The sequence below is a fragment of the Agelaius tricolor genome, unplaced genomic scaffold, assembly GCF_023055355.1.
Source record: "Agelaius tricolor isolate 1412-34295 unplaced genomic scaffold, bAgeTri1.0.p SCAF_164, whole genome shotgun sequence".
NCBI lineage: Eukaryota > Metazoa > Chordata > Aves > Passeriformes > Icteridae > Agelaius > Agelaius tricolor.
In genome coordinates this window covers 61,422-87,968 of record NW_027269424.1, presented here as the reverse complement: position 1 = coordinate 87,968, position 26,547 = coordinate 61,422, and the positions used below count along the sequence as shown (strand labels likewise).

General features: G+C 62.4%; 1 pseudogene; it reads right to left on the bottom strand.

Moving 5' to 3' along the window:
- Positions 1–10,278: 10,278 nt before the first annotated feature.
- On the bottom strand, positions 10,279–11,020 carry LOC139586998 (immunoglobulin heavy variable 3-64-like; annotated as a pseudogene).
- Between the last annotated feature and the right edge of the window lie 15,527 nt (positions 11,021–26,547).

Genomic DNA, 26,547 nt, shown 5'->3' with positions numbered 1-26,547 from the left:
ATCTGCCGGTGCTAGTGGAAGTTGGGGTGCTGCTGCTGCTGCTGTTGGGGTTTTTTGGCCCCGTCCCCATCCCCGTGTCCCCTCCTGTCCCCGTGTCCCAGACCCTTCCCCACACCCCCAGCCCTGACCCCGTTCCTGTCCCTGTGTCCCAGCCCTGCACTGGCTCTGCCCCAATCTCAGCTCCTGGCCCCAAACCTCAGCTCTTGGCCCCAAGGCTCAACCAAGGTCCCCAACCCTGGGTGCAAATGATCGAGATTTGGGGCCAAAAAGGGTCAGATTTGGGTCCGTGGGGGTCAACAATGGGGCCAAGGGTTGGAGGGAAGCACCTGGGGAATGGGGACAGGTGGGGACAGAGCGATGGGCATGGGGTCAAAGTTAGAACCAGCAGCATGAGCCTCCCAACCCCAACCATCATAAGCGTTTTTGGCACAGAAATAGGAGCCGGAATCCTCGTCCTTGAGGCCGTTCATGGTCAGCGTCACCGAGCTCTGCCCGTTGTCCCTGGAGATCCTGACCCGGCCCCGCACCGAGGGCGCGTATTCGGTGCTGCCACCAGGGTTGATACTGGCGACGTATTCCAGCCCCTGCCCGGGCCTTTGGCGGATCCAGAACATTCCAAAGCTCCCGAAACTGCACCCGGAGCCTCGGCAGAGGAGGCGCAGGGAGCCCCCGGCCATGTGGGGGCTCCTCGGGGCGTTTGGGCTCACGGGAATGCAAAGGGCTGAGTTTCGAGTCAGAGCCGTCCCAAGTTTCTGCTGGAGGTGGGGCCGGATCAGCCCCATCCTCCTCCTCCTCCTGCTCCCGACAGTGCCAGGGCCGCGCCCGGAGCCGGGGCCTCATCCCCATCTCCCCTTTTTATCCACAGGGCTGCGGGCGGCCGTGACCCTGCTGGAGCCCGGGGGCACCTCCAGCCCCCCGGGGGCTCCCTGCGCCTCCTCTGCCGAGCATCCGGGTTCAGTTTTGGCAGTTTCACCCATTTCTGGATCCGCCAAAGGCCTGGGCAGGGGCTGGAATCGGTCGCAGCGATCAAGAGCGATGGTTCCAGCACCGGGTACGCGCCGTCGGTCAAGGGCCGGTTCACGATCTCGAAGGACCACGGGCAGAGCTCGGTGACGCTGACCATGAACAGCCTCAAGGACGAGGATTCCGGCTCCTATTTCTGTGACAAGGATACAGACGGTGACGGTGCTTATGCTGATGCTGGTTGGGGATGGGGTCATGGCCGGCCCTGTCAATATATCCAGCACCGTTAGCATTCCAACCAGCACCAGCACCAGCAGATTTGGCACAGAAATAGACGGCGGAATCCTCGTCCTTGAGGCTGTTCATGGTCAGCGTCACCGAGCTCTGCCCATTGTCCCTGGAGATCCTGAACCGGCCCTTGACTGAGGGCGCGTAGCCGGTGCTGCCACCATCGCTCCTGATCCCTGCGAGCCACTCCAGCCCCTGCCCATGTCTCTGGCGGACCCACTGCATGCCAAAATTCCCAAAACTGAACCCGGAGCCGCGGCAGAGGAGGCGCAGGGAGCCCCCGGGGGGCTGGAGGTGCCCCCGGGCTCCAGCAGGGTCACGGCCGCCCGCAGCCCCAAAGGGAACAAGGGGAGATGGGCACGGCCAAAGCTCAGCCCTGGACCCAAACCCTGACCCTGGGCCCCAAACTGGGACCCTTGCAGTTCATCCTCCTTCTCCCAGGTGGGTCCTGTCCCTTTTCCCTGCAGGCCACGCCCACTTTGGGGCCCCGGACCAATCAGGTTTCTCGTGCCCATCTCCCCTTGTTCCCTTTGGGGCTGCGGGCGGCCGTGACCCTGCTGGAGCCCTGGGGCACCTCCAGCCCCCCGGGGGCTCCCTGCGCCTCCTCTGCCGCGGCTCCGGGTTCACTTTCGGGAGCTTCGACATGTACTGGGTCCGCCAGAGGCCTGGGCAGGGGCTGGAATGGGTCGCGGGGATCTACGGCAGTGGTTCCACCACCAGATACGCGCCCTCGGTGCGGGGCCGGTTCAGGATCTTGAGGGACAACGGGCAGAGCTCGGTGACGCTGACCATGAACAGCCTCAAGGACGAGGATTCCGCCGTCTATTTCTGTGCCAAGGGTGCTGCTGGCAGTTACGCTGAAAGTGCTGCTCGTAGTGACGATGCCCGTGGGGTCCCCACCCCCATCTCCCAGTCCCTCCTGTCCCCGTGCCCCAGCCCCTTCCCCCAGAGCCCAGCCCAGACCCAGCCCTTGGCCATTGAGCCCAGCCTGGCGCTGCCTCGGCCCCAGTTCCCACCCGCCCACCCCAAACCACAGCTCCTGACCCCAAATCTCCTCTTTGTGCCCCAAGACTCTGCTCTGAAGGTCGGGGTTTGAGGCCAAGGGTCCCAGTTTGGGTCAGCACTGGGCATTGGGGTCAGTGGTGGCTGCTTTGGGCCAGCAGCGCAGATTTGGGCCGAGCTGGGCGAGTTCCAGGCCAGGGATCCTGGCGGAGAGGCCGGGACCAGCTCAGGAGCCAAAATGGCCCCAAGTGGGCCCCGAGCTGAGATTTGGGGCCAGGAGCTGAGAATTTGGGGCAGAGCCAGAGCAGGGTTGGGATACGGGGACAGGAATGGGGTCAGGGCTTGGGGTGAGGGGAAGGGTCTGGGACACGGGGATGGGGTCAAAATGATAGGCAACACTCTCCCAACCAGTTCCATCATCAACAGCAGATCTGGCACAGAAATAGGACCCGGAATCCTCGTCCTTGAGGCCGTTCATGGTCAGCGTCACCGAGCTCTGCCCGTTGTCCCTGGAGATCCTGAACCGGCCCTTGACCAATGGGGCGTACGCGGTACTGCCACTGGTGGTGATCCCCGCGAGCCACTCCAGCCCCTGCCCGGGCCTCTGGCGGATCCAGTACAGGGTGGAACCTCTAAAACTGAACCCGGAGCTGCGGCAGAGGAGGCGCAGGGAGCCCCCGGGGGGCTGGAGGTGCCCCCGGGCTCCAGCAGGGTCACGGCCGCTCCCCCAGCCCCAAACCTTCGCTGCTTCTGCCCCAAATTCCCTTGGCCTGGCCCCAAATCTCCAACAGAGGTTTCCTGCGTGGAAAATTTCCTTAAACCCTGCAATGAGCCCCGATCCAGCCATTGATTAATTGGACACCTCCTCCTGACTTTGGCACGGCCTCATCCCCATCTCCCCTTGTTCCCTTTGGGGCTGCGGGCGGCCGTGACCCTGCTGGAGCCCGGGGGCACCTCCAGCCCCCCGGGGGCTCCCTGCACCTCCTCTGCTGCGCATCCGGCTTCGATTTTGGCAATTTTGCCATGGAATGGGTTCGACAGAGGCCCGGGCAGGGGCTGGAGTGGGTCGCAGCGATCAACAGGTACGGCAGCACCTGGTACGCGGATTCGGTCAAGGGCCGGTTCACGATCTCCAGGGACATCGGGCAGAGCTCGGTGACGCTGACCATGAACAGCCTCAAGGACGAGGATTCCGGCTCCTATTTCTGCGCCAAAGATGCTGGCAATAGTTGGGGTGGTGCTGCTGATGATCATTGTGACCACATCCCCATCTCAGTGTCCCCACCTGTCCCCAAACCCCAGACCCTTCCCCCAAACCCCACCCCCTGCCCCAGCCCTGCCCCTTTGTCCCCATTTCCCCCCATGGCCAGCACTGACCCCAAACCCTCACCTGCACCAGCCCCAAACTCAACCATTGGCCCCAAACTTTCACCCCTGGCCTCCAGTTCTGGCCTCATCCCAATCAGGGCTGGGGAAGATTTGGGTGAAATGGGCAAAATTGGGGGTAAACTCCAGAGCTGGGGCCGCAGGGGCAGAGTTTGGGGGAAAATGGTGAAGATTTGAGGAGAAGGGCTGGGATTTTGTTAAAGGATTTTTGGGGATTGGAGGCATTTGGTGACCATCCCGGGGGCGGCGCCGCTGCCGGCGACGTCAATAAAAACAAAATCAGCGCCCCAATATTTGTGACGCCTGGCGCAGAAATAGGACCCGGAATCCTCGTCCTTGAGGTCGTTCATGGTCAGCGTCACCGAGCTCTGCCCGTTGTCCCTGGAGATCCTGAACCGGCCCTGCACCGATGGGGCGTAGATGGTGCTGCCACCATTGTAGGAGATGTGGGCGACCAACTCCAGCCCCTGCCCGGGCCTCTGGCGGATCCAGAAAATGTCGTGGTTGGCCAGAGTGAACCCGGATGCTCGGCAGAGGAGGCGCAGGGAGCCCCCGGGGGGCTGGAGGTGCCCCCGGGCTCCAGCAGGGTCACGGCCGCCCGCAGCCCCAAAGGGAACAAGGGGAGATGGGCACGGCCAAAGCTCAGCCCTGGACCCAAACCCTGACCCTGGGCCCCAAACTGGGACCCTTGCGGTTCATCCTCCTCCTCCCAGCTGGGACCCAACGCTTTTCCCATCAGGCCACGCCCACTTGAAGGGCCTGGACCAATCAGATTTCTCGTGCCCATCTCCTCTTTTTCCCTTTGGGGCTGCGGGCGGCCGTGACCCTGCTGGAGCCCGGGGGCACCTCCAGCCCCCCGGGGGCTCCCTGCGCCTCCTCTGCCGCGGCTCCGGCTTCGATTTTGGCAATTTTGGCATGCAATGGATCCGCCAGAGGCCCGGGCAGGGGCTGGAATACGTCGCAGGGATCCAAAGCAATGGTGGCAACCCCAGATACGCGCCCTCGGTGCAGGGCCGGTTCAGGATCTCCAGGGACAACGGGCAGAGCTCGGTGACGCTGACCATGAACAGCCTCAAGGACGAGGATTCCGCCGTCTATTTCTGTGCCAAATCTGCCTATGGCAATTATTGGGGTGCTGCTGCTTATGGTGAAGGCATCACTTGTGGATCCATCCCCATCTCAGTGTCCCCCCTGTCCCCATTTCCAGACCCTTCTCCCGAATCCCAGCTCTTGACCCTTGGTCCCAAATCTCCCCCATTTCCCCCAATGGCCAGCGCTGACCCCAAACCCTCCCCTGGTTCTGCCCCAGATCTCAACCATTGGCCCCAAACCTTCACCCCGGGCCTCCCCTTCAGGCCTTGCTCTCCAAGAGTTCCCATTTTTGGCTGTGCCGGCTCCACCAATCAGGGCCCAGGGAGCTGGGGGAGATTTGGGTGAAATGGGCAAAATTATGGCCAAAGTCGAGACTTGGGGTAACAGGGGAGGAGTTTAGGGCAAAACGGCTGAGATTTGGGGAACCTTTGGACAATTCTGGGATACTTGGGAACACAGAAGAAAGGGCCTGGACCACAGTCAGCAACAACACCATAAACACCAGCAGCGTTACCACAACCACTGCTGTAACATTTGGCACAGAAATAGGAGCCGGAATCCTCGTCCTTGAGGCTGTTCATGGTCAGCGTCACCGAGCTCTGCCCGTTGTCCCTGGAGATCGTGAAACGGCCCCACACCGAGGGCGCGTATTCGGTGCTGCCACCACTGCTGTAGATCCATGCCAGCCACTCCAGCCCCTGCCCGGGCCTCTGGCGCATCCAGCCCATCCCAAAGTTCCCGAAATCGAACCCGGAGCCGCGGCAGAGGAGGCTCAGGGAGCCCCCGGGGGACTGGAGGTGCCCCCGGGCTCCAGCAGGGTCACGGCCGCCCGCAGCCCCAAAGGGAACAAGGGGAGATGGGGATGAGGCCGTGCCAAAGTCAGGAGGAGGTGTCCAATTAATCAATGGTGGATCGGGGCTCATTGCAGGGTTTAAGGAAATTTTCCACACAGGAAACCTCTGTTGGAGATTTGGGGCCAGGCCAAGGGAATTTGGGGCAGAAGCAGCGAAGGTTTGGGGCTGGGGGAGCGGCCGTGACCCTGCTGGAGCCCGGGGGCGCCTCCAGCCCCCCGGGGGCTCCCTGCGCCTCCTCTGCCGAGCTCCGGGTTCAATTTCGGGAATTTTGCCATGTTCTGGATCCGCCAGAGGCCCGGGCAGGGTCTGGAGTGGCTCGCAGGGATCTGCAGCGGTGGCAGCACCGACTACGCACCCTCGGTCAAGGGCCGTTTCACGATCTCCAGGGACAATGGGCAGAGCTCGGTGACGCTGACCATGAACAGCCTCAAGGACGAGGATTCCGCCGTCTATTTCTGTGCCAAGGCTGCTGACAATAGTTGCAGTTATGCTGGTGCTTATCGCTTTGACCCCGTCCCCATCCCCGTGTGTCACCATCCGCCCTCACGGAGGGGTTTCCTGGCGGTTCATGGGTTTGATCTGAGGGTGCCAAAGGAACCGACCCGGCACAGGGGGTTCGCAGTGATGATCCAAACAAACGCACCTTTATTGAATGGCCACGGCAAAAGGCGATAGAGGGATTAAGGGAGAGAAAAATAGAGAGAAAGAGAGAGAGAGAGAGACAGGGGCGGATATGGCTGCCAAACGTAGACACGAACTCCTTTGGTCCCGTCCCGCCGAGGATCGACCCCTGTTACGCTGGGGCAAAACTGGGGGAATGTCCTGGGTTGGAGCAGCCGGGGCGGAGTTTGGGGAAAACGGCTGAGATTTGAGAAACGGGGCTGGGATTTGGGGAAAAAGGGGAAGGATTGCTTGGGATTGGAGACATTGGGGTCCATCTTGGAGGTGGCGTCGCCGCCGGAATTGTGGCCAAAAAGAGCAGCAGCACCACCAGCATAACCATTGACACGTTTGGCACAGAAATAGGAGCCGGAATCCTCGTCCTTGAGGCTGTTCATGGTCAGCGTCACCGAGCTCTGCCCGTTGTCCCTGGAGATCCTGAACCGGCCCTTGACCGAGGGCGCGATGCTGGTGTAAGCACCATCGCTGCTGATATCGGCGACGTATTCCAGAGCCTGCCCAGGCCTCTGTCGATACCAGCCCATCCCAAATTTGCCAAAATCGAAGCCGGATGCTCGGCAGAGGAGGCGCAGGGAGCCCCCGGGGGGCTGGAGGTGCCCCCGGGCTCCAGCAGGGTCACGGCCGCCCGCAGCCCCAAAGGGAACAAGGGGAGATGGGCACGGCCAAAGCTCAGCCCTGGACCCAAACCCTGACCCTGGGCCCCAAACTGGGACCCTTGCGGTTCATCCTCCTCCTCCCAGCTGGGACCCAACGCTTTTCCCATCAGGCCACGCCCACTTGAAGGGCCTGGACCAATCAGGTTTCTCGTGCCCATCTCCCCTTGTTCCCTTTGGGGCTGCGAGCGGCCGTGACCCTGCTGGAGCCCGGGGGCACCTCCAGCCCCCCGGGGGCTCCCTGCGCCTCCTCTGCCGCGGCTCCGGCTTCGATTTTGGCAATTTTGGCATGCAATGGATCCGCCAGAGGCCCGGGCAGGGGCTGGAATACGTCGCAGGGATCCAAAGCAATGGTGGCAGCACCAACTACGCGCCCTCGGTGCAGGGCCGGTTCAGGATCTCCAGGGACAACGGGCAGAGCTCGGTGACGCTGACCATGAACAGCCTCAAGGACGAGGATTCCGCCGTCTATTTCTGTGCCAAATCTGCCTATGGCAATTATTGGGGTGCTGCTGCTTATGGTGAAGGCATCACTTGTGGATCCATCCCCATCTCAGTGTCCCCCCTGTCCCCATTTCCAGACCCTTCTCCCGAATCCCAGCTCTTCACCCTTGGTCCCAAATCTCCCCCATTTCCCCCAATGGCCAGAGCTGACCCCAAACCCTCCCCTGCTTCTGCCCCAGATCTCAACCATTGGCCCCAAACCTTCACCCCGGGCCTCCCCTTCAGGCCTTGCTCTCCAAGAGTTCCCATTTTTGGCTGTGCCGGCTCCGCCAATCAGGGCCCAGGGAGCTGGGGGAGATTTGGGTGAAATGGGCAAAATTATGGCCAAAGTCGAGACTTGGGGTAGCAGGGGAGGAGTTTAGGGGAAAACGGCTGAGATTTGGGGAACCTTTGGACAATTCTGGGATATTTGGGAACACAGAGGAAAGGGCTTGGGACCACAGTCAGCAACAACACCATAAACACCAGCAGCGTTACCACAACCACTGCTGTAACATTTGGCACAGAAATAGGAGCCGGAATCCTCGTCCTTGAGGCTGTTCATGGTCAGCGTCACCGAGCTCTGCCCGTTGTCCCTGGAGATCCTGAACCGGCCCCGCACCGAGGGCGCGTATTCGGTGCTGCCACCACTGCTGTAGATCCATGCCAGCCATTCCAGCCCCTGCCTGGGCCTCTGGCGGATCCAGAACATGTCAAAGTTCCCAAAATCAAACCCAGAGCCGCGGCAGAGGAGGCGCAGGGAGCCCCCGGGGGGCTGGAGGTGCCCCCGGGCTCCAGCAGGGTCACGGCCGCCCGCAGCCCCAAAGGGAACAAGGGGAGATGGGCACGAGAAACCTGATTGGTCCAGGGCCCCAAAGTGGGCGTGGCCAGCTGGGAAAAGGGCTGGGACCCACCTGGGAGGAGGAGGATGAACCGCAAGGGTCCCAGTTTGGGGCCGAGGGTCAGGGTTTGGGTCCAGGGCTGAGCTTTGGCCGTGCCCATCTCCCCTTGTTCCCTTTGGGGCTGCAGGCGGCCGTGACCCTGCTGGAGCCTGGGGGCACCTCCAGCCCCCCGGGGGCTCCCTGCGCCTCCTCTGCCGCGGCTCTGGGTTTGATTTTGGGAACTTTGCCATGTTCTGGGTCCGCCAGAGGCCCGGGCAGGGGCTGGAATTCATGGCAGGGATCAGCAACAGTGGTGGCAGCACCAACTACGTGCCCTCGGTGTGGGGCCGGTTCAGGATCTCCAGGGACAACGGGCAGAGCTCGGTGACGCTGACCATGAACAGCCTCAAGGACGAGGATTCTGGCTCCTATTTCTGCGCCAAATGTTTCAGCAGTAATTGTGTTTATCCTGCTGCTGCTGCTGCTGGTTATGGTGTTGATGGTGGTTCTGGCCCCAGGCCCTCTCCTCTCTGTTCCCAAGAATCCCCAAATCCTCTGATCCTTCCCTCAATTCCCAGCCCCGTTTCTCAAATCTTCACGTTTTCCCCCAAACTCCGCCATCACTGCCCCGATTTCCAATTCCACGATGGGGGCGGAGCCATAACCACAGGCATCATGATCATCCCCATCAGCCCCAGCAGCCTTGGCACAGAAATAGGAGCCGGAATCCTCGTCCTTGAGGTCGTTCATGGCCAGCGTCACTGAGCTCTGCCCATTGTCCCTGGAGATGCTGAACCGGCCCCGCACCGAGGGCGCGTAGTAGGTGTAGCCCCCACTGCTGTGGATCCCAGCGACCCATTCCAGCCCCTGCCCGGGCCTCTGGCGGATCCATTGCATTGAGTGACCCCCGAAATTGAACCCGGATGCGCGGCACAGCAACGCCAGGGAGCCCCCGGGGGGCTGGAGGTGCCCCCGGGCTCCAGCAGGGTCACGGCCGCCCGCAGCCCCAAAGGGAACAAGGGGAGATTGGGACGAGGCCGTGCCAAAGTCAGGAGGAGGTGTCCAATTAATCAATGGCTGGATCGGGGCTCATTGCAGGGTTTTAGGAAATTTTCCACGCAGGAAACCTCTGTTGGAGATTTGGGGCCAGGCCAAGGGAATTTGGGGCAAGAGCAGGGAAGGTTTGGGGCTGGGGGAGCGGCCGTGACCCTGCTGGAGCCCGGGGGCACCTCCAGCCCCCCGGGGGCTCCCTGCGCCTCCTCTGCCAAGCATCCGGGTTCAGTTTTGGACAATTTGGGATGGGCTGGTATCGACAGAGGCCTGGACAGGGGCTGGAGTTCATTGCACAGATCAACACTGCTGGCACCACCCACTATGGCGAATTGGTCAAGGGCCGGTTCAGGATCTCCAGGGACAACGGGCAGAGCTCGGTGACGCTGACCATGAACAGCCTCAAGGACGAGGATTCCGGCTCCTATTTCTGCGCCAAGGATTCTTATGGTGGCTGGAACGCTGCCCATGCCATGGCTTTAACTCCCGGAGGCTGCGTTGGTGTTTGGGGTTCTGTCCCCATCCCTGTCCCCAGACCCTTCCCCCAAACCTCCCAGACCCAACCCCGAGCCTTGGCCCCAGCCCTGCCCCCTTTGCACCAACGCTGCCCCATGGGCCCCAAACCCTCCCCTGGCTCCGGCCCCACACTCAGCTCTTGGCCCCACATCTCAGCCTCGCGCCCCAAAAGCGCCCAAAGGGCCCCGATCTGGGCACAGCGGGGGAGGTTTGGGGCAGCGGCTGCAGCCGGGAGCCCCAAGTAGGGATTTGGGGCAGAATCGGGCGAGTTTTGGGGCCAAAGCGGTTGGGTTTGGGGCAGAACCAGTTGGGGTTTGGGGTCTTTGGTCGCCATTGGTGGAAATGGGGGAGACCTGGGACAAAGGGTCAAGAATGGGGTCAGGGGCTGAGATTTGGGGGAAGGGTCTGGGGAGTGGGGACTGGAGGGGCTCAGACAGGGGCGGCGACACCACCGGCATGGGCAATATAAGCAGCAAAAGGACCAGCACGAACACGAGCACCCTTGGCACAGAAATAGACGGCGGAATCCTCGTCCTTGAGGCTGTTCATGGTCAGCGTCACCGAGCTCTGCCCGTTGTCCCTGGAGATCGTGAACCGGCCCTTTTGACCGAGGGCGCGTAGTTGGTGCTGCCACCACTGCTGATCTGTGCAATGAACTCCAGCCCCTGCCCGGGCCTCTGGCGCACCCAGCTCATCCCAAAATTGCCAAAATCGAAGCCGGAGCCGCGGCAGAGGAGGCGCAGGGAGCCCCCGGGGGGCTGGAGGTGCCCCCGGGCTCCAGCAGGGTCACGGCCGCGCCCGCAGCCCCAAAGGGAACAAGGGGAGATGGGGATGAGGCCGTGCCAAAGTCAGGAGGAGGTGTCCAATTAATCAATGGTGGATCGGGGCTCATTGCAGGGTTTTAGGAAATTTTCCACACAGGAAACCTCTGTTGGAGATTTGGGGCCAGGCCAAGGGAATTTGGGGCAGAAGCAGCGAAGGTTTGGGGCTGGGGGAGCGGCCGTGACCCTGCTGGAGCCCGGGGGCACCTCCAGCCCCCCGGGGGCTCCCTGCGCCTCCTCTGCCGCGGCTCCAGCTTCGATTTTGGCAGTTTCACCATGCTCTGGATCCGCCAAAGGCCCAGGCAGGGGCTGGAATGGGTCGCATCGATCTGGAGCGATGACGGCACCATGTACGCGGATTCGGTCAAGGGCCGGTTCAGGATCTCCAGGGACAACGGGCAGAGCTCGGTGACGCTGACCATGAACGGCCTCAAGGACGAGGATTCCGGCTCCTATTTCTGTGCCAAGTGTGTTGATGGTGGTTGCTATGATGGTTATGCTGATGCTGAACGTTTTGACCCCACCGCTGTCCCCATGTCCCCCCTGTCCCCGTGCCCCAGCCCCTTCCCCCAGAGCCCAGCCCAGACCCAGCCCTTGGCCATTGATCCCAGCCTGGCGCTGCCTCGGCCCCAGTTCCCACCCGCCCACCCCAAACCACAACTCCTGACCCCAAATCTCCTCTTTGTGCCCCAAGACTCTGCTCTGAAGGTCGGGGTTTGAGGCCAAGGGTCCCAGTTTGGGTCAGCACTGGGGATTGGGGTCAGTGGTGGCTGCTTTGGGCCAGCAGCGCAGATTTGGGCCGAGCTGGGCGAGTTCCAGGCCAGGGATCCTGGCGGAGAGGCCGGGACCAGCTCAGGAGCCAAAATGGCCCCAAGTGGGCCCCGAGCTGAGATTTGGGGCCAGGAGCTGAGAATTTGGGGCAGAGCCCGTTCAGAGCTGGGACACGGGGACAGGAATGGGGTCAGGGCTGGGGGTGAGGGGAAGGGTCTGGGACACGGGGACAGGGACAGGGCCGAGAACACCATCACCAACATCAGCACCAGAAGCGGCACAACAACTGTAAACACCCTTGGCACAGAAATAGGAGCCGGAATCCTCGTCCTTGAGGCTGTTCATGGTCAGCGTCACCGAGCTCTGCCCGTTGTCCCTGGAGATCCTGAACCGGCCCTTGACCGAGGGCGCGTAGCCGGTGCTGGAACCATCGCTCCTGATCCACGCAACGAATTCCAGCCCCTGCCCGGGCCTCTGGCGCATCCAGCCCATCCAGAATTTGCCAAAATCGAACCCGGATGCTCGGCAGAGGAGGCGCAGGGAGCCCCCGGGGGGCTGGAGGTGCCCCCGGGCTCCAGCAGGGTCACGGCCGCCCGCAGCCCCAAAGGGAACAAGGGGAGATGGGGACGAGGCCGTGCCAAAGTCAGGAGGAGGTGTCCAATTAATCAATGGTGGATCGGGGCTCATTGCAGGGTTTAAGGAAATTTTCCAGACAGGAAACCTCTGTTGGAGATTTGGGGCCAGGCCAAGGGAATTTGGGGCAGAAGCAGCGAAGGTTTGGGGCTGGGGGAGCGGCCGTGACCCTGCTGGAGCCCGGGGGCACCTCCAGCCCCACGGGGGCTCCCTGCGCCTCCTCTGCCGAGCATCCGGCTTCGATTTCGGGAAATTTGCCATGTTCTGGATCCGCCAGAGGCCCGGGCAGGGTCTGGAGTGGCTCGCAGGGATCTGCAGCGGTGGCAGCACCTACTACGCGCCGTCGGTGCAGGGCCGGTTCAGGATCTCGAGGGACAACGGGCAGAGCTCGGTGACGCTGACCATGAACAGCCTCAAGGACGAGGATTCCGGCTCCTATTTCTGTGCCAAGGCTGCTGACAATAGTTGCAGTTATGCTGGTGCTTATCGCTTTGACCCCGTCCCCATCCCCGTGTGTCACCATCCGCCCTCACGGAGGGGTTTCCTGGCGGTTCATGGGTTTGATCTGAGGGTGCCAAAGGAACCGACCCGGCACAGGGGGTTCGCAGTGATGATCCAAACAAACGCACCTTTATTGAATGGCCACGGCAAAAGGCGATAGAGGGATTAAGGGAGAGAAAAATAGAGAGAAAGAGAGAGAGAGAGAGACAGGGGCGGATATGGCTGCCAAACGTAGACACGAACTCCTTTGGTCCCGTCCCGCCGAGGATCGACCCCTGTTACGCTGGGGAGATCTCCAGATCCCTGGAGGACTCCGAGGTTTTTATTGGAAATTGCCAAGGGCGGCGGGAGCAGATCCCATAAGGAGCAGGTGTGACAGGGAGCCCAAGGCCTCAGCACCAAACCAGAGCCGTTGGCTCCTTGGCCCAGCGCTCACATCCTGCAGGCGAAATTCTCGCTCTGCTCAGCCTTGGGCCCCACACGCCTGCCCGGGCTGGGGGGTTCAGTCCCCGCCCTTGGGAGGAGCAGAGGAGGGGAAATTCGGGCAGAGCCTGGCTGGGCCCCGCATGGTGACGCTTGGCCCGGCCCATCCTCCTCCTGGTGACCCTCTCAGGTGGGTGCTGCCCCTTTTTCCAGCTGGCCACACCCACTTGGAGGCTCTCGACCAATCAGGTTTCTCGTGCCCATCTCCCCTTGTTCCCTTTGGGGCTGTGGGCGGCCGTGACCCTGCTGGAGCCCGGGGGCACCTCCAGCCCCCCGGGGGCTCCCTGCGCCTCCTCTGCCGAGCATCCGGCTTTGATTTCGGGAAATTTTCAATGTTCTGGATCCGCCAGAGGCCCGGGCAGGGGCTGGAATTCATGGCAGGGATCAGCAACAGTGGTGGCAGCACCAACTACGTGCCCTCGGTGTGGGGCCGGTTCACGATCTCCAGGGACAACGGGCAGAGCTCGGTGACGCTGACCATGAACAGCCTCAAGGACGAGGATTCTGGCTCCTATTTCTGCGCCAAATGTTTCAGCAGTAATTGTGTTTATCCTGCTGCTGCTGCTGCTGGTTATGGTGTTGATGGTGGTTCTGGCCCCAGGCCCTCTCCTCTCTGTTCCCAAGAATCCCCAAATCCTCGGATCCTTCCCTCAATTCCCAGCCCCGTTTCTCAAATCTTCACGTTTTCCCCCAAACTCCGCCATCACTGCCCCGATTTCCAATTCCACGATGGGGGCGGAGCCATAACCACATGCATCATGATCATCCCCATCAGCCCCAGCAGCCTTGGCACAGAAATAGGAGCCGGAATCCTCGTCCTTGAGGTCGTTCATGGCCAGCGTCACCGAGCTCTGCCCATTGTCCCTGGAGATGCTGAACCGGCCCCGCACCGAGGGCGCGTAGTAGGTGTAGCCCCCACTGCTGTGGATCCCAGCGACCCATTCCAGCCCCTGCCCGGGCCTCTGGCGGATCCATTGCATTGAGTGACCCCCGAAATTGAACCCGGATGCGCGGCACAGCAACGCCAGGGAGCCCCCGGGGGGCTGGAGGTGCCCCCGGGCTCCAGCAGGGTCACGGCCGCCCGCAGCCCCAAAGGGAACAAGGGGAGATGGGCACGGCCAAAGCTCAGCCCTGGACCCAAACCCTGACCCTCGGCCCCAAACTGGGACCCTTGCAGTTCATCCTCCTCCTCCCGGCTGGGTCCTGTCCCTTTTCCCTGCAGGCCACGCCCACTTGGAGGCCCTGGACCAATCAGGTTTCTCGTGCCCATCTCCCCTTGTTCCCTTTGGGGCTGCGGGCGGCCGTGACCCTGCTGGAGCCCGGGGGCACCTCCAGCCCCCCGGGGGCTCCCTGCGCCTCCTCTGCCGAGCATCCGGGTTCAGTTTCGGGAGTTTCAACATGGGCTGGGTCCGCCAAAGGCCCGGGCAGGGGCTGGAGTACATTGCACAGATCAGCACCAGTGGTCGTTACACCAACTACGCGTCCTCAGTGCAGGGCCGGTTCACGATCTCCAGGGACCACGGGCAGAGCTTGGTGACGCTGACCATGAGCAGCCTCAAGGACGAGGATTCTGCCACCTATTTCTGTGCCAAATATTCTGCTGGTGGTACTGGTTGGGGTGCTTATTATGCTGGTGATATTGACGGCGCCGGCCATGACCCCATCCCCAACCAGCATCACCATCAGCACCGTCACCGTCTGCATCCCTGGCGCAGGAACAGGACCCGGAATCCTCCCCAGGGAGTTCCCCCATGCTCTGGATCCGCCAGAGACCCGGGCAGGCCCCGGAATTCTCTGCCTCAATCAGCAGCGCTGGCAGCCCCTGGGACACGAGCTCGGGTCAGGATCTGCAGGGACCACGGGCAGAGCTCGGTGACGCTGACCATGAACGGCCTCAGGGACGAGGATTCCGGGTCCTGTTCCTGTGCCAGGGATGCAGACGGTGACGGTGCTGATGGTGATGCTGGCTGGGGATGGGGTCATGGAGAGCGCCGTCAATACCAGCAGCAGCATTACCACTCCATCCAGCACCAGCAACAGCAGATTTGGCACAGAAATAGGTGGCAGAATCCTCGTCCTTGAGGCTGTTCATGGCCAGCGTCACCGAGCTCTGCCCGTTGTACCTCGAGATCGTGAACCGGCCCTTGAACGATGGTGCGTACACGCTGTAACCACTGGTGCTGATCCCTGCGAGCCACTCCAGCCCCTGCCCAGGGCTTTGGCGGATCCAGAGCATGGGGAAACTCCCGAAATCGAAGCCGGAGCCGCGGCAGAGGAGGCGCAGGGAGCCCCCGGGGGGCTGGAGGTGCCCCCGGGCTCCAGCAGGGTCACGGCCGCCCGCAGCCCCAAAGGGAACAAGGGGAGATGGGGATGAGGCCGTGCCAAAGTCAGGAGGAGGTGTCCAATTAATCAATGGTGGATCAGGGCTCATTGCAGGGTTTAAGGAAATTTTCCATGCAGGAAACCTCTGCTGGAGATTTGGGGCCAGGCCAAGGGAATTTGGGGCAGAAGCAGCGAAGGTTTGGGGCTGGGGGAGCGGCCGTGACCCTGCTGGAGCCCGGGGGCACCTCCAGCCCCCCGGGGGCTCCCTGCGCCTCCTCTGCCGCAGCTCCGGGTTCAGTTTTAGAGGTTCCACCCTGTACTGGATCCGCCAGAGGCCCGGGCAGGCGCTGGAGTGGCTCGCGGGGATCAGCACCAGTGGCAGCACCGCGTACGCCCCATTGGTGCAGGGCCGGTTCAGGATCTCCAGGGACAACGGGCAGAGCTCGGTAACGCTGACCATGAACAGCCTCAAGGACGAGGATTCCGGCTCCTATTTCTGCGCCAGATCTGCTGTTGATGATGGAACTGGTTGGGAGAGTGTTGCCTATCATTTTGACCCCATCCCCGTGTCCCAGACCCTTCCCCTCACCCCCAGCCCTGACCCCATTCCTGTCCCTGTGTCCCAACCCTGCTCTGGCTCTGCCCCAAATTCTCAGCTCCTGGCCCCAAATCTCAGCTCGGGGCCCACTTGGGGCCATTTTGGCTCCTGAGCTGGTCCCGGCCTCTCCGCCAGGATCCCTGGCCTGGAACTCGCCCAGCTCGGCCCAAATCTGCGCTGCTGGCCCAAAGCAGCCAGCACTGACCCCAATCCCCAGTGCTGACCCAAACTGGGACCCTTGGCCTCAAACCCCGACCTTCAGAGCAAAGTCCTGGGGCCCAAAGAGGAGATTTGGGGTCAGGAGTTGTGGTTTGGGGTGGGCGGGTGGGAACTGGGGCCGAGGCAGCGCCAGGCTGGGATCAATGGCCAAGGGCTGGGTCTGGGCTGGGCTCTGGGGGAAGGGGCTGGGGCACGGGGACAGGGGGGACATGGGGACAGCGGTGGGGTCAAAACGTTCAGCATCAGCATAACCATCATAGCAACCACCATCAACACACTTGGCACAGAAATAGGAGCCGGAATCCTCGTCCTTGAGGCCGTTCATGGTCAGCGTCACCGAGCTCTGCCCGTTGTCCCTGGAGATCCTGAACCGGCCCTTGACCGAATCCGCGTACATGGTGCCGTCATCGGTCCAGATCGATGCGACCCATTCCAGCCCCTGCCCGGGCCTCTGTCGGATCCAGAGCATGGTGGAACTCCCGAAATCGAAGCCGGAGCCTCGGCAGAGGAGGCGCAGGGAGCCCCCGGGGGGCTGGAGGTGCCCCCGGGCTCCAGCAGGGTCACGGCCGCCCGCAGCCCCAAAGGGAACAAGGGGAGATGGGCACGGCCAAAGCTCAGCCCTGGACCCAAACCCTGACCCTGGGCCCCAAACTGGGACCCTTGCAGTTCATCCTCCTCCTCCCAGCTGGGTCCTGCCCCCTTTTCCAAGCAGGCCACGCCCACTTTGAGGCCCTCGGCCAATCAGATTTATCATGGCCATCTCCCCTTGTTCCCTTTGGGGCTGCGGGCGGCCGTGACCCTGCTGGAGCCCGGGGGCACCTCCAGCCCCCCGGGGGCTCCCTGCGCCTCCTCTGCCGAGCATCCGGCTTCGATTTTGGGAAATTTGGGATGCAATGGATCCGCCAGAGACCTGGGCAGGGGCTGGAATGGGTTGCAGGGATCCAAAGCGATGGTGGCAACCCCAGGTACGCGCCCTCGGTGCAGGGCCGGTTCAGGATCTCCAGGGACATCGGGCAGAGCTCGGTGACGCTGACCATGAACAGCCTCAAGGACGAGGATTCCGCCGTCTATTTCTGTGCCAAATGTGATTTTTCTGGCTGTGATTATGAAGCTTATCGTATTGGCGTTGGTTTCACCCCGGCCTTTGTTGTTGGGTTCCCAAATGTGCCCAAACCCCAGACCCTTCCCCCAAACCTCACCCCCTGCCCCAGCCCTGCCCCTTTGTCCCCATTTCCCCCCATGGCCAGCACTGACCCCAAACCCTCGCCTGCTCCAGCCCCAAACTCAACCATTGGCCCCAAACCTTCACCCCGAGCCTTGGTCCCAGCCCTGCCCCCTTTGCACCAACGCTGCCCCATGGGCCCCAAACCCTCCCCTGGCTCCGGCCCCACACTCAGCTCTTGGCCCCACATCTCAGCCTCGCGCCCCAAAAGCGCCCAAAGGGCCCCGATCTGGGCACAGCGGGGGAGGTTTGGGCCAGCGGCTGCGGCCGGGAGCCCCAAGTGGGGATTTGGGGCAGAATCGGGCGAGTTTTGGGGCCAAACCGGTTGGGTTTGGGGCAGAACCAGTTGGGGTTTGGGGTCTTTGGTCACCATTGGTGGAAATGGGGGAGACCTGGGGCAAAGGGTCAAGAATGGGGTCAGGGGCTGAGATCTGGGGGAAGGGTCTGGGGAGTGGGGACAAGAGGGGCTCAGACAGGGGCGGCGACACCACCGGCATGGGCAATATAAGCAGCAAAAGGACCAGCACGAACACGAGCACCCTTGGCACAGAAATAGACGGCGGAATCCTCGTCCTTGAGGCTGTTCATGGTCAGCGTCACCGAGCTCTGCCCGTTGTCCCTCGAGATCGTGAAACGGCCCTGCACCGAGGGCGCGTAGTCGGTGCTGCCACTGCTGCTGATCTGTGCAATGAACTCCAGCCCCTGCCCGGGCCTCTGTCGATACCAGCCCATCCCAAATTGTCCAAAATCGAAGCCGGAGCCTTGGCAGAGGAGGCGCAGGGAGCCCCCGGGGGGCTGGAGGTGCCCCCGGGCTCCAGCAGGGTCACGGCCGCCCCCAGCCCCAAAGGGAACAAGGGGAGATGGGCACGAGAAACCTGATTGGTTGGGGGCCTCCAAGTGGGTGTGGCCAGCCAGGAAATGGGCTGGGACCATCCTGGGAGGAGGAGGATGAACTGCAAGGGTCCCAGTTTGGGGCCCAGGGTCAGGGTTTGGGTCCAGGGCTGAGCTTTGGCCGTGCCCATCTCCCCTTGTTCCCTTTGGGGCTGCGGGCGGCCGTGACCCTGCTGGAGCCCGGGGGCACCTCCAGCCCCCCGGGGGCTCCCTGCGCCTCCTCTGCCGAGCATCCGGGTTCAATTTTGGGAGTTTCAACATGTTCTGGATCCGCCAGAGGCCCGGGCAGGCTCTGGAGTACGTTGCACAGATCAGCACCAGTGGTGGTTACACCAGCTACGCGCCCTCGGTCAAGGGCTGGTTCAGGATCTCCAGGGACAACGGGCAGAGCTCGGTGACGCTGACCATGAACAGCCTCAAGGACGAGGATTCCGCCGTCTATTTCTGTGCCAAATCTAGTGGTGCTGGTGCTGGTTATTATGCTGGTCGTATTGATGGCGCCGGCCATGACCCCATCCCCAGCCAGCATCACCATCAGCACCGTCACCGTCTGCATCCCTGGCACAGGAACAGGACCCGGAATCCTCCCCAGGGAGTTCCCCCATGCTCTGGATCCGCCAGAGACCCGGGCAGGCCCTGGAATTCTCTGCCTCAATCAGCAGCGCTGGCAGCCCCTGGGACACGAGCTCGGGTCAGGATCTGCAGGGACAACGGGCAGAGCTCGGTGACGCTGACCATGAACGGCCTCAGGGACGAGGATTCCGGGTCCTGTTCCTGTGCCAGGGATGCAGACGGTGACGGTGCTGATGGTGATGCTGGCTGGGAATGGGGTCATGGAGAGCGCCGTCAATACCAGCAGCAGCATTACCACTCCATCCAGCACCAGCAACAGCAGATTTGGCACAGAAATAGGTGGCAGAATCCTCGTCCTTGAGGCTGTTCATGGCCAGCGTCACCGAGCTCTGCCCGTTGTACCTCGAGATCGTGAACCGGCCCTTGAACGATGGTGCGTACACGCTGTAACCACTGGTGCTGATCCCTGCGAGCCACTCCAGCCCCTGCCCGGGCCTTTGGCGGATCCAGAGCATGGGGAAACTCCCGAAATCGAAGCCGGATGTGCGGCAGAGGAGGCGCAGGGAGCCCCCGGGGGGCTGGAGGTGCCCCCGGGCTCCAGCAGGGTCACGGCCGCCCGCAGCCCCAAAGGGAACAAGGGGAGATGGGGATGAGGCCGTGCCAAAGTCAGGAGGAGGTGTCCAATTAATCAATGCCTGGATCGGGGCTCATTGCAGGGTTTAAGGAAATTTTCCATACAGGAAACCTCTGTTGGAGATTTGGGGCCAGGCCAAGGGAATTTGGGGCAGAAGCAGCGAAGGTTTGGGGCTGGGGGAGCGGCCGTGACCCTGCTGGAGCCCGGGGGCACCTCCAGCCCCCCGGGGGCTCCCTGCCCCTCCTCTGCCGAGCATCCGGGTTCAATTTCGGGAACTTTGGGATGGGCTGGTATCGACAGAGACCCGGGCAGGGGCTGGAATACGTCGCCAGTATCAGCAGCAGTGGTGGCAGCACCGGCTACGCGCCCTCGGTCAAGGGCCGGTTCACGATCTCCAGGGACAACGGGCAGAGCTCGGTGACGCTGACCATGAACAGCCTCAAGGACGAGGATTCCGGCTCCTATTTCTGTGCCAAATGTTACAGCAGTGGTTGTGGTAACGCTGCTGGTGTTTATGGTGTTGTTGCTGACTGTGGTCCAGGCCCTTTCCTCTGTGTTCCCAAGTATCCCAGAATTGTCCAAAGGTTCCCCAAATCTCAGCCGTTTTCCCCTAAACTCCTCCCCTGCTACCCCAAGTCTCGACTTTGGCCATAATTTTGCCCATTTCACCCAAATCTCCCCCAGCTCCCTGGGCCCTGATTGGTGGAGCCGGCACAGCCAAAAATGGGAACTCTTGGAGAGCAAGGCCTGAAGGGGAGGCCCGGGGTGAAGGTTTGGGGCCAATGGTTGAGATCTGGGGCAGAAGCAGGGGAGGGTTTGGGGTCAGCTCTGGCCATTGGGGGAAATGGGGGAGATTTGGGACCAAGGGTGAAGAGCTGGGATTCGGGAGAAGGGTCTGGAAATGGGGACAGGGGGGACACTGAGATGGGGATGGATCCACAAGTGATGCCTTCACCATAAGCAGCAGCACCCCAATAATTGCCATAGGCAGATTTGGCACAGAAATAGACGGCGGAATCCTCGTCCTTGAGGCTGTTCATGGTCAGCGTCACCGAGCTCTGCCCGTTGTCCCTGGAGATCCTGAACCGGCCCTGCACCGAGGGCGCGTACCCGGTCCAACCAGCATTGCTGCTGATCCCTGCGATGCACTCCAGCCCCTGCCCAGGTCTCTGGCGCACCCAGCTCATCCCAAATTTCCCGAAATCGAAGCCGGAGCTGCGGCAGAGGAGGCGCAGGGAGCCCCCGGGGGGCTGGAGGTGCCCCCGGGCTCCAGCAGGGTCACGGCCGCCCGCAGCCCCAAAGGGAACAAGGGGAGATGGGCACGGCCAAAGCTCAGCCCTGGACCCAAACCCTGACCCTGGGCCCCAAACTGGGACCCTTGGGGTTCATCCTCTTCCTCCCAGGATGGTCCCAGCCCATTTCCTGGCTGGCCACACCCACTTGGAGGCCCCCAACCAATCAGCCCTTTGCATTCCCGTGAGCCCAAACGCCCCGAGGAGCCCCCACATGGCCGGGGGCTCCCTGCGCCTCCTCTGCCGAGGCTCCGGGTTCAGTTTCGGGAGCTTTGGAATGTTCTGGATCCGCCAGAGGCCCGGGCAGGGGCTGGAATACGTCGCGGGGATCAACAGTGGTGGTGACACCAGATACGCGTCCTCGGTGCAGGGCCGGTTCAGGATCTCGAGGGACAACGGGCAGAGCTCGGTGACGCTGACCATGAACAGCCTCAAGGACGAGGATTCCGGCTCCTATTTCTGTGCCAAAAACGCTTATGATGGTTGGGGTTGGGAGGCTCATGCTGCTGGTTCTAACTTTGACCCCATGCCCATCGCTCTGTCCCCACCTGTCCCCATTCCCCAGGTGCTTCCCTCCAACCCTTGGCCCCATTGTTGACCCCCACGGACCCAAATCTGGCCCTTTTTGGCCCCAAATCTCCACCATTTGCAGCCAGGGTTGGGGACCTTGGTTGAGCCTTGGAGCCAAGAGCTGAGGTTTGGGGCCAGGAGCTGAGATTGGGGCAGAGCCCGTTCAGAGCTGGGACACGGGGACAGGAACGGGGTCAGGGCTCAGGGTGAGGGGAAGGGTCTGGGACACGGGGACAGGAGGGGACACGGGGATGGGGACGGGGCCAAAAAACCCCAACAGCAGCAGCAGCAGCACCCCAACTTCCACTAGCACCAGCAGATTTGGCACAGAAATAGACGGCGGAATCCTCGTCCTTGAGGCTGTTCATGGTCAGCGTCACCGAGCTCTGCCCGTTGTCCCTGGAGATCCTGAACCGGCCCTGCACCGAATCCGCGTACCCGGTCCAACCAGCATTGCTGCTGATGCCTGCGATGCACTCCAGCCCCTGCCCAGGTCTCTGGCGCACCCAGCTCATCCCAAAACTCCTGAAATTGAACCCGGATGCTCGGCAGAGGAGGCGCAGGGAGCCCCCAGGGGGCTGGAGGTGCCCCCGGGCTCCAGCAGGGTCACGGCCGCCCGCAGCCCCAAAGGGAACAAGGGGAGATGGGGATGAGGCCGTGCCAAAGTCAGGAGGAGGTGTCCAATTAATCAATGGCTGGATCGGGGCTCATTGCAGGGTTTAAGGAAATTTTCCACACAGGAAACCTCTGTTGGAGATTTGGGGCCAGGCCAAGGGAATTTGGGGCAGAAGCAGCGAAGGTTTGGGGCTGGGGGAGCGGCCGTGACCCTGCTGGAGCCCAGGGGCACCTCCAGCCCCCCGGGGGCTCCCTGCGCCTCCTCTGCCGAGCATCCGGCTTCGATTTTGGGAACTTTGACATGTTCTGGGTCCGCCAGAGGCCTGGGCAGGGGCTGGAATGGGTCGCAGGGATTGACTATGATGATGAAACCAGCTACGCACCCTCGGTGCAGGGCCGTTTCACGATCTCGAGGGACAATGGGCAGAGCTCGGTGACGCTGACCATGAACAGCCTCAAGGACGAGGATTCCGGCTCCTATTTCTGTGCCAAATCTGCTGGTGCTGGTGGTGCTGCTCTGGCTGGTGCTATTGACCGTGCCGGTGGTGGCACCACCCCTGACTGAGCCCCTCTTGTCCCCAAATCTCAGACCCATCCCACAAATCCCAGCTCTTCACCCTTGGTCCCAAATCTCCCCCATTTCCCCCCATGGCCAGCACTGACCCCAAACCCTCCCCTGCTTCTGCCCCAGATCTCAACCATTGGCCCCAAACCTTCACCCCGGGCCTCCCCTTCAGGCCTTGCTCTCCAAGAGTTCCCATTTTTGGCTGTGCCGGCTCCGCCAATCAGGGCCAAGGGAGCTGGGGGAGATTTGGGTGAAATGGGCAAAATTATGGCCAAAGTCGAGACTTGGGGTAACAGGGGAGGAGTTTAGGGGAAAACGGCTGAGATTTGGGGAACCTTTGGACAATTCTGGGATATTTGGGAACACAGAGGAAAGGGCTTGGGACCACAGTCAGCAACAACACCATAAACACCAGCAGCGTTACCACAACCACTGCTGTAACATTTGGCACAGAAATAGGAGCCGGAATCCTCGTCCTTGAGGCTGTTCATGGTCAGCGTCACCGAGCTCTGCCCGTTGTCCCTGGAGATCGTGAACCGGCCCCGCACCGAGGGCGCGTATTCGGTGCTGCCACCACTGCTGTAGATCCATGCCAGCCATTCCAGCCCCTGCCCGGGCCTCTGGCGGATCCAGAACATGTCAAAGTTCCCAAAATCAAACCCAGAGCCGCGGCAGAGGAGGCGCAGGGAGCCCCCGGGGGGCTGGAGGTGCCCCCGGGCTCCAGCAGGGTCACGGCCGCCTGCAGCCCCAAAGGGAACAAGGGGAGATGGGCACGGCCAAAGCTCAGCCCTGGACCCAAACCCTGACCCTCGGCCCCAAACTGGGACCCTTGCAGTTCATCCTCCTCCTCCCGGCTGGGTCCTGTCCCTTTTCCCTGCAGGCCACGCCCACTTGGAGGCCCTGGACCAATCAGGTTTCTCGTGCCCATCTCCCCTTGTTCCCTTTGGGGCTGCGGGCGGCCGTGACCCTGCTGGAGCCCGGGGGCACCTCCAGCCCCCCGGGGGCTCCCTGCGCCTCCTCTGCCGAGCATCCGGGTTCAGTTTCGGGAATTTTGGGATGAGCTGGGTCTGCCAGAGGCCCGGGCAGGGGCTGGAATACGTCGCAGCCATCAGCAGCGGTGGCAGCCCCTGGTACCCGTCATCATTCAAGGGCCGTTTCACGATCTCCAGGGACAACGGGCAGAGCTCGGTGACGCTGACCATGAACGGCCTCAAGGACGAGGATTCCGCCGTCTATTTCTGTGCCAAATATGCTGGTGCTGGTGCTGGTGGTGCTGGTATTGATGATGGTGCCACCCCCATCTCCCAGTCCCCCCTGTCCCCGTGCCCCAGCCCCTTCCCCCAGACCCCAGCCCAGACCCAGCCCTTGGCCATTGAGCCCAGCCTGGCTCTGCCTCGGCCCCAGTTCCCACCCGCCCACCCCAAACCACAACTCCTGACCCCAAATCTCCTCTTTGTGCCCCAAGACTCTGCTCTGAAGGTCGGGGTTTGAGGCCAAGGGTCCCAGTTTGGGTCAGCACTGGGCATTGGGGTCAGTGGTGGCTGCTTTGGGCCAGCAGCGCAGATTTGGGCCGAGCTGGGCGAGTTCCAGGCCAGGGATCCTGGCGGAGAGGCCGGGACCAGCTCAGGAGCCAAAATGGCCCCAAGTGGGCCCCGAGCTGAGATTTGGGGCCAGGAGCTGAGAATTTGGGGCAGAGCCCGTTCAGAGCTGGGACACGGGGACAGGAATGGGGTCAGGGCTTGGGGTGTGGGGAAGGGTCTGGGACACGGGGACGGGGCCAAAAAACCCCAACAGCAGCAGCAGCCCAACCTCCACTAGTACGAGCATCTTTGGCACAGAAATAGGAGCCGGAATCCTCGTCCTTGAGGCTGTTCATGGTCAGCGTCACCGAGCTCTGCCCGTTGTCCCTCGAGATCGTGAACCGGCCCTTGACTGAGGGCGCGTACCCGGTCCAACCAGCATTGTTGGTGATCCCCGCGACGTATTCCAGCCCCTGTCCAGGCCTCTGTCGAAACCAGCCCATCCCAAATTTCCCAAAATCGAAGCCGGAGCCGCGGCAGAGGAGGCGCAGGGAGCCCCCGGGGGGCTGGAGGTGCCCCCGGGCTCCAGCAGGGTCACGGCCGCCCGCAGCCCCAAAGGGAACAAGGGGAGATGGGGATGAGGCCGTGCCAAAGTCAGGAGGAGGTGTCCAATTAATCAATGCCTGGATCAGGGCTCATTGCAGGGTTTAAGGAAATTTTCCACGCAGGAAACCTCTGTTGGAGATTTGGGGCCAGGCCAAGGGAATTTGGGGCAGAAGCAGGGAAGGTTTGGGGCTGGGGGAGCGGCCGTGACCCTGCTGGAGCCCGGGGGCACCTCCAGCCCCCCGGGGGCTCCCTGCGCCTCCTCTGCCGCACATCCGGCTTCGATTTTGGCAGTCACACCATGTTCTGGATCCGCCAGAGGCCCGGTCAGGGGCTGGAATTTGTGGCCGCGATTGAGAGCAGTGGTGGCGACACCAGCTACACGCCCACAGTGCGGGGCCGTTTCACGATCTCGAGGGACAACGGGCAGAGCTCGGTGACGCTGACCATGAACAGCCTCAAGGACGAGGATTCTGGGTCCTATTTCTGCGCCAGGCGTTTCACCATCGGCTGGTTCATCAATGCTGCTTCTGGTGGCGCCGTTTGTGGCGGTGATGCCAGGCCCAGTCCCTGTCCCCGGCCGGAGCAGGAGGGGGATGAGGAGACCCTCAGGTGGTCCCCGCTCATCTGGGTGGGATTTCGGAAATTTTGACTCGAGCTGGGCGAGCCGGAGCCCCGGGAAGGCGCCGGGATGGGTTGGAGGTGTCAGCAAGGGTGGAGCCACCCGGAACGTTCCATGGGTCACGGGCCGGGTCATTATGGCCGGGGACAGCGGCAGAGTTCTGTGACACTGACCATGAGTGACCACAGGGGAAGGGTCTGGGGACAGCTCCGGACACCTGGGGACACGGCCATGGGGACAGGGCCAAAAGCACTGGCAGTGTCGGCATTGCCACCAGAACTACGTCTGGCCTGCCCCTTTGCTCAGAAATCCACGCCCACTTGGAGGCCCTCGACCAATCAGGTTTCTCATGCCCATCTCCCCTTGTTCCCTTTGGGGCTGCGGGCGGCCGTGACCCTGCTGGAGCCCGGGGGCACCTCCAGCCCCCCGGGGGCTCCCTGCGCCTCCTCTGCCGCGGCTCCGGCTCCGATTTTGGGAAATTTGGGATGCAATGGATCCGCCAGAGACCTGGGCAGGGGCTGGAATGGGTTGCAGGGATCCAAAGCGATGGTGGCAACCCCAGGTACGCGCCCTCGGTGCAGGGCCGGTTCAGGATCTCCAGGGACAATGGGCAGAGCTCGGTGACGCTGACCATGAACAGCCTCAAGGACGAGGATTCCGCCGTCTATTTCTGCGCCAAATGTGATTTTTCTGGCTGTGATTATGAAGCTTATCGTATTGGCGTTGGTTTCACCCCGGCCTTTGTTGTTGGGTTCCCAAATGTCCCCAAACCCCAGACCCTTCCCCCAAACCTCACCCCCTGCCCCAGCCCTGCCCCTTTGTCCCCATTTCCCCCCATGGCCAGCACTGACCCCAAACCCTCGCCTGCTCCAGCCCCAAACTCAACCATTGGCCCCAAACCTTCACCCCGAGCCTTGGTCCCAGCCCTGCCCCCTTTGCACCAACGCTGCCCCATGGGCCCCAAACCCTCCCCTGGCTCCGGCCCCACACTCAGCTCTTGGCCCCACATCTCAGCCTCGCGCCCCAAAAGCGCCCAAAGGGCCCCGATCTGGGCACAGCGGGGGAGGTTTGGGCCAGCGGCTGCGGCCGGGAGCCCCAAGTGGGGATTTGGGGCAGAATCGGGCGAGTTTTGGGGCCAAACCCGTTGGGTTTGGGGCAGAACCAGTCGGGGTTTGGGGTCTTTGGTCGCCATTGGTGGAAATGGGGGAGACCTGGGGCAAAGGGTCAAGAATGGGGTCAGGGG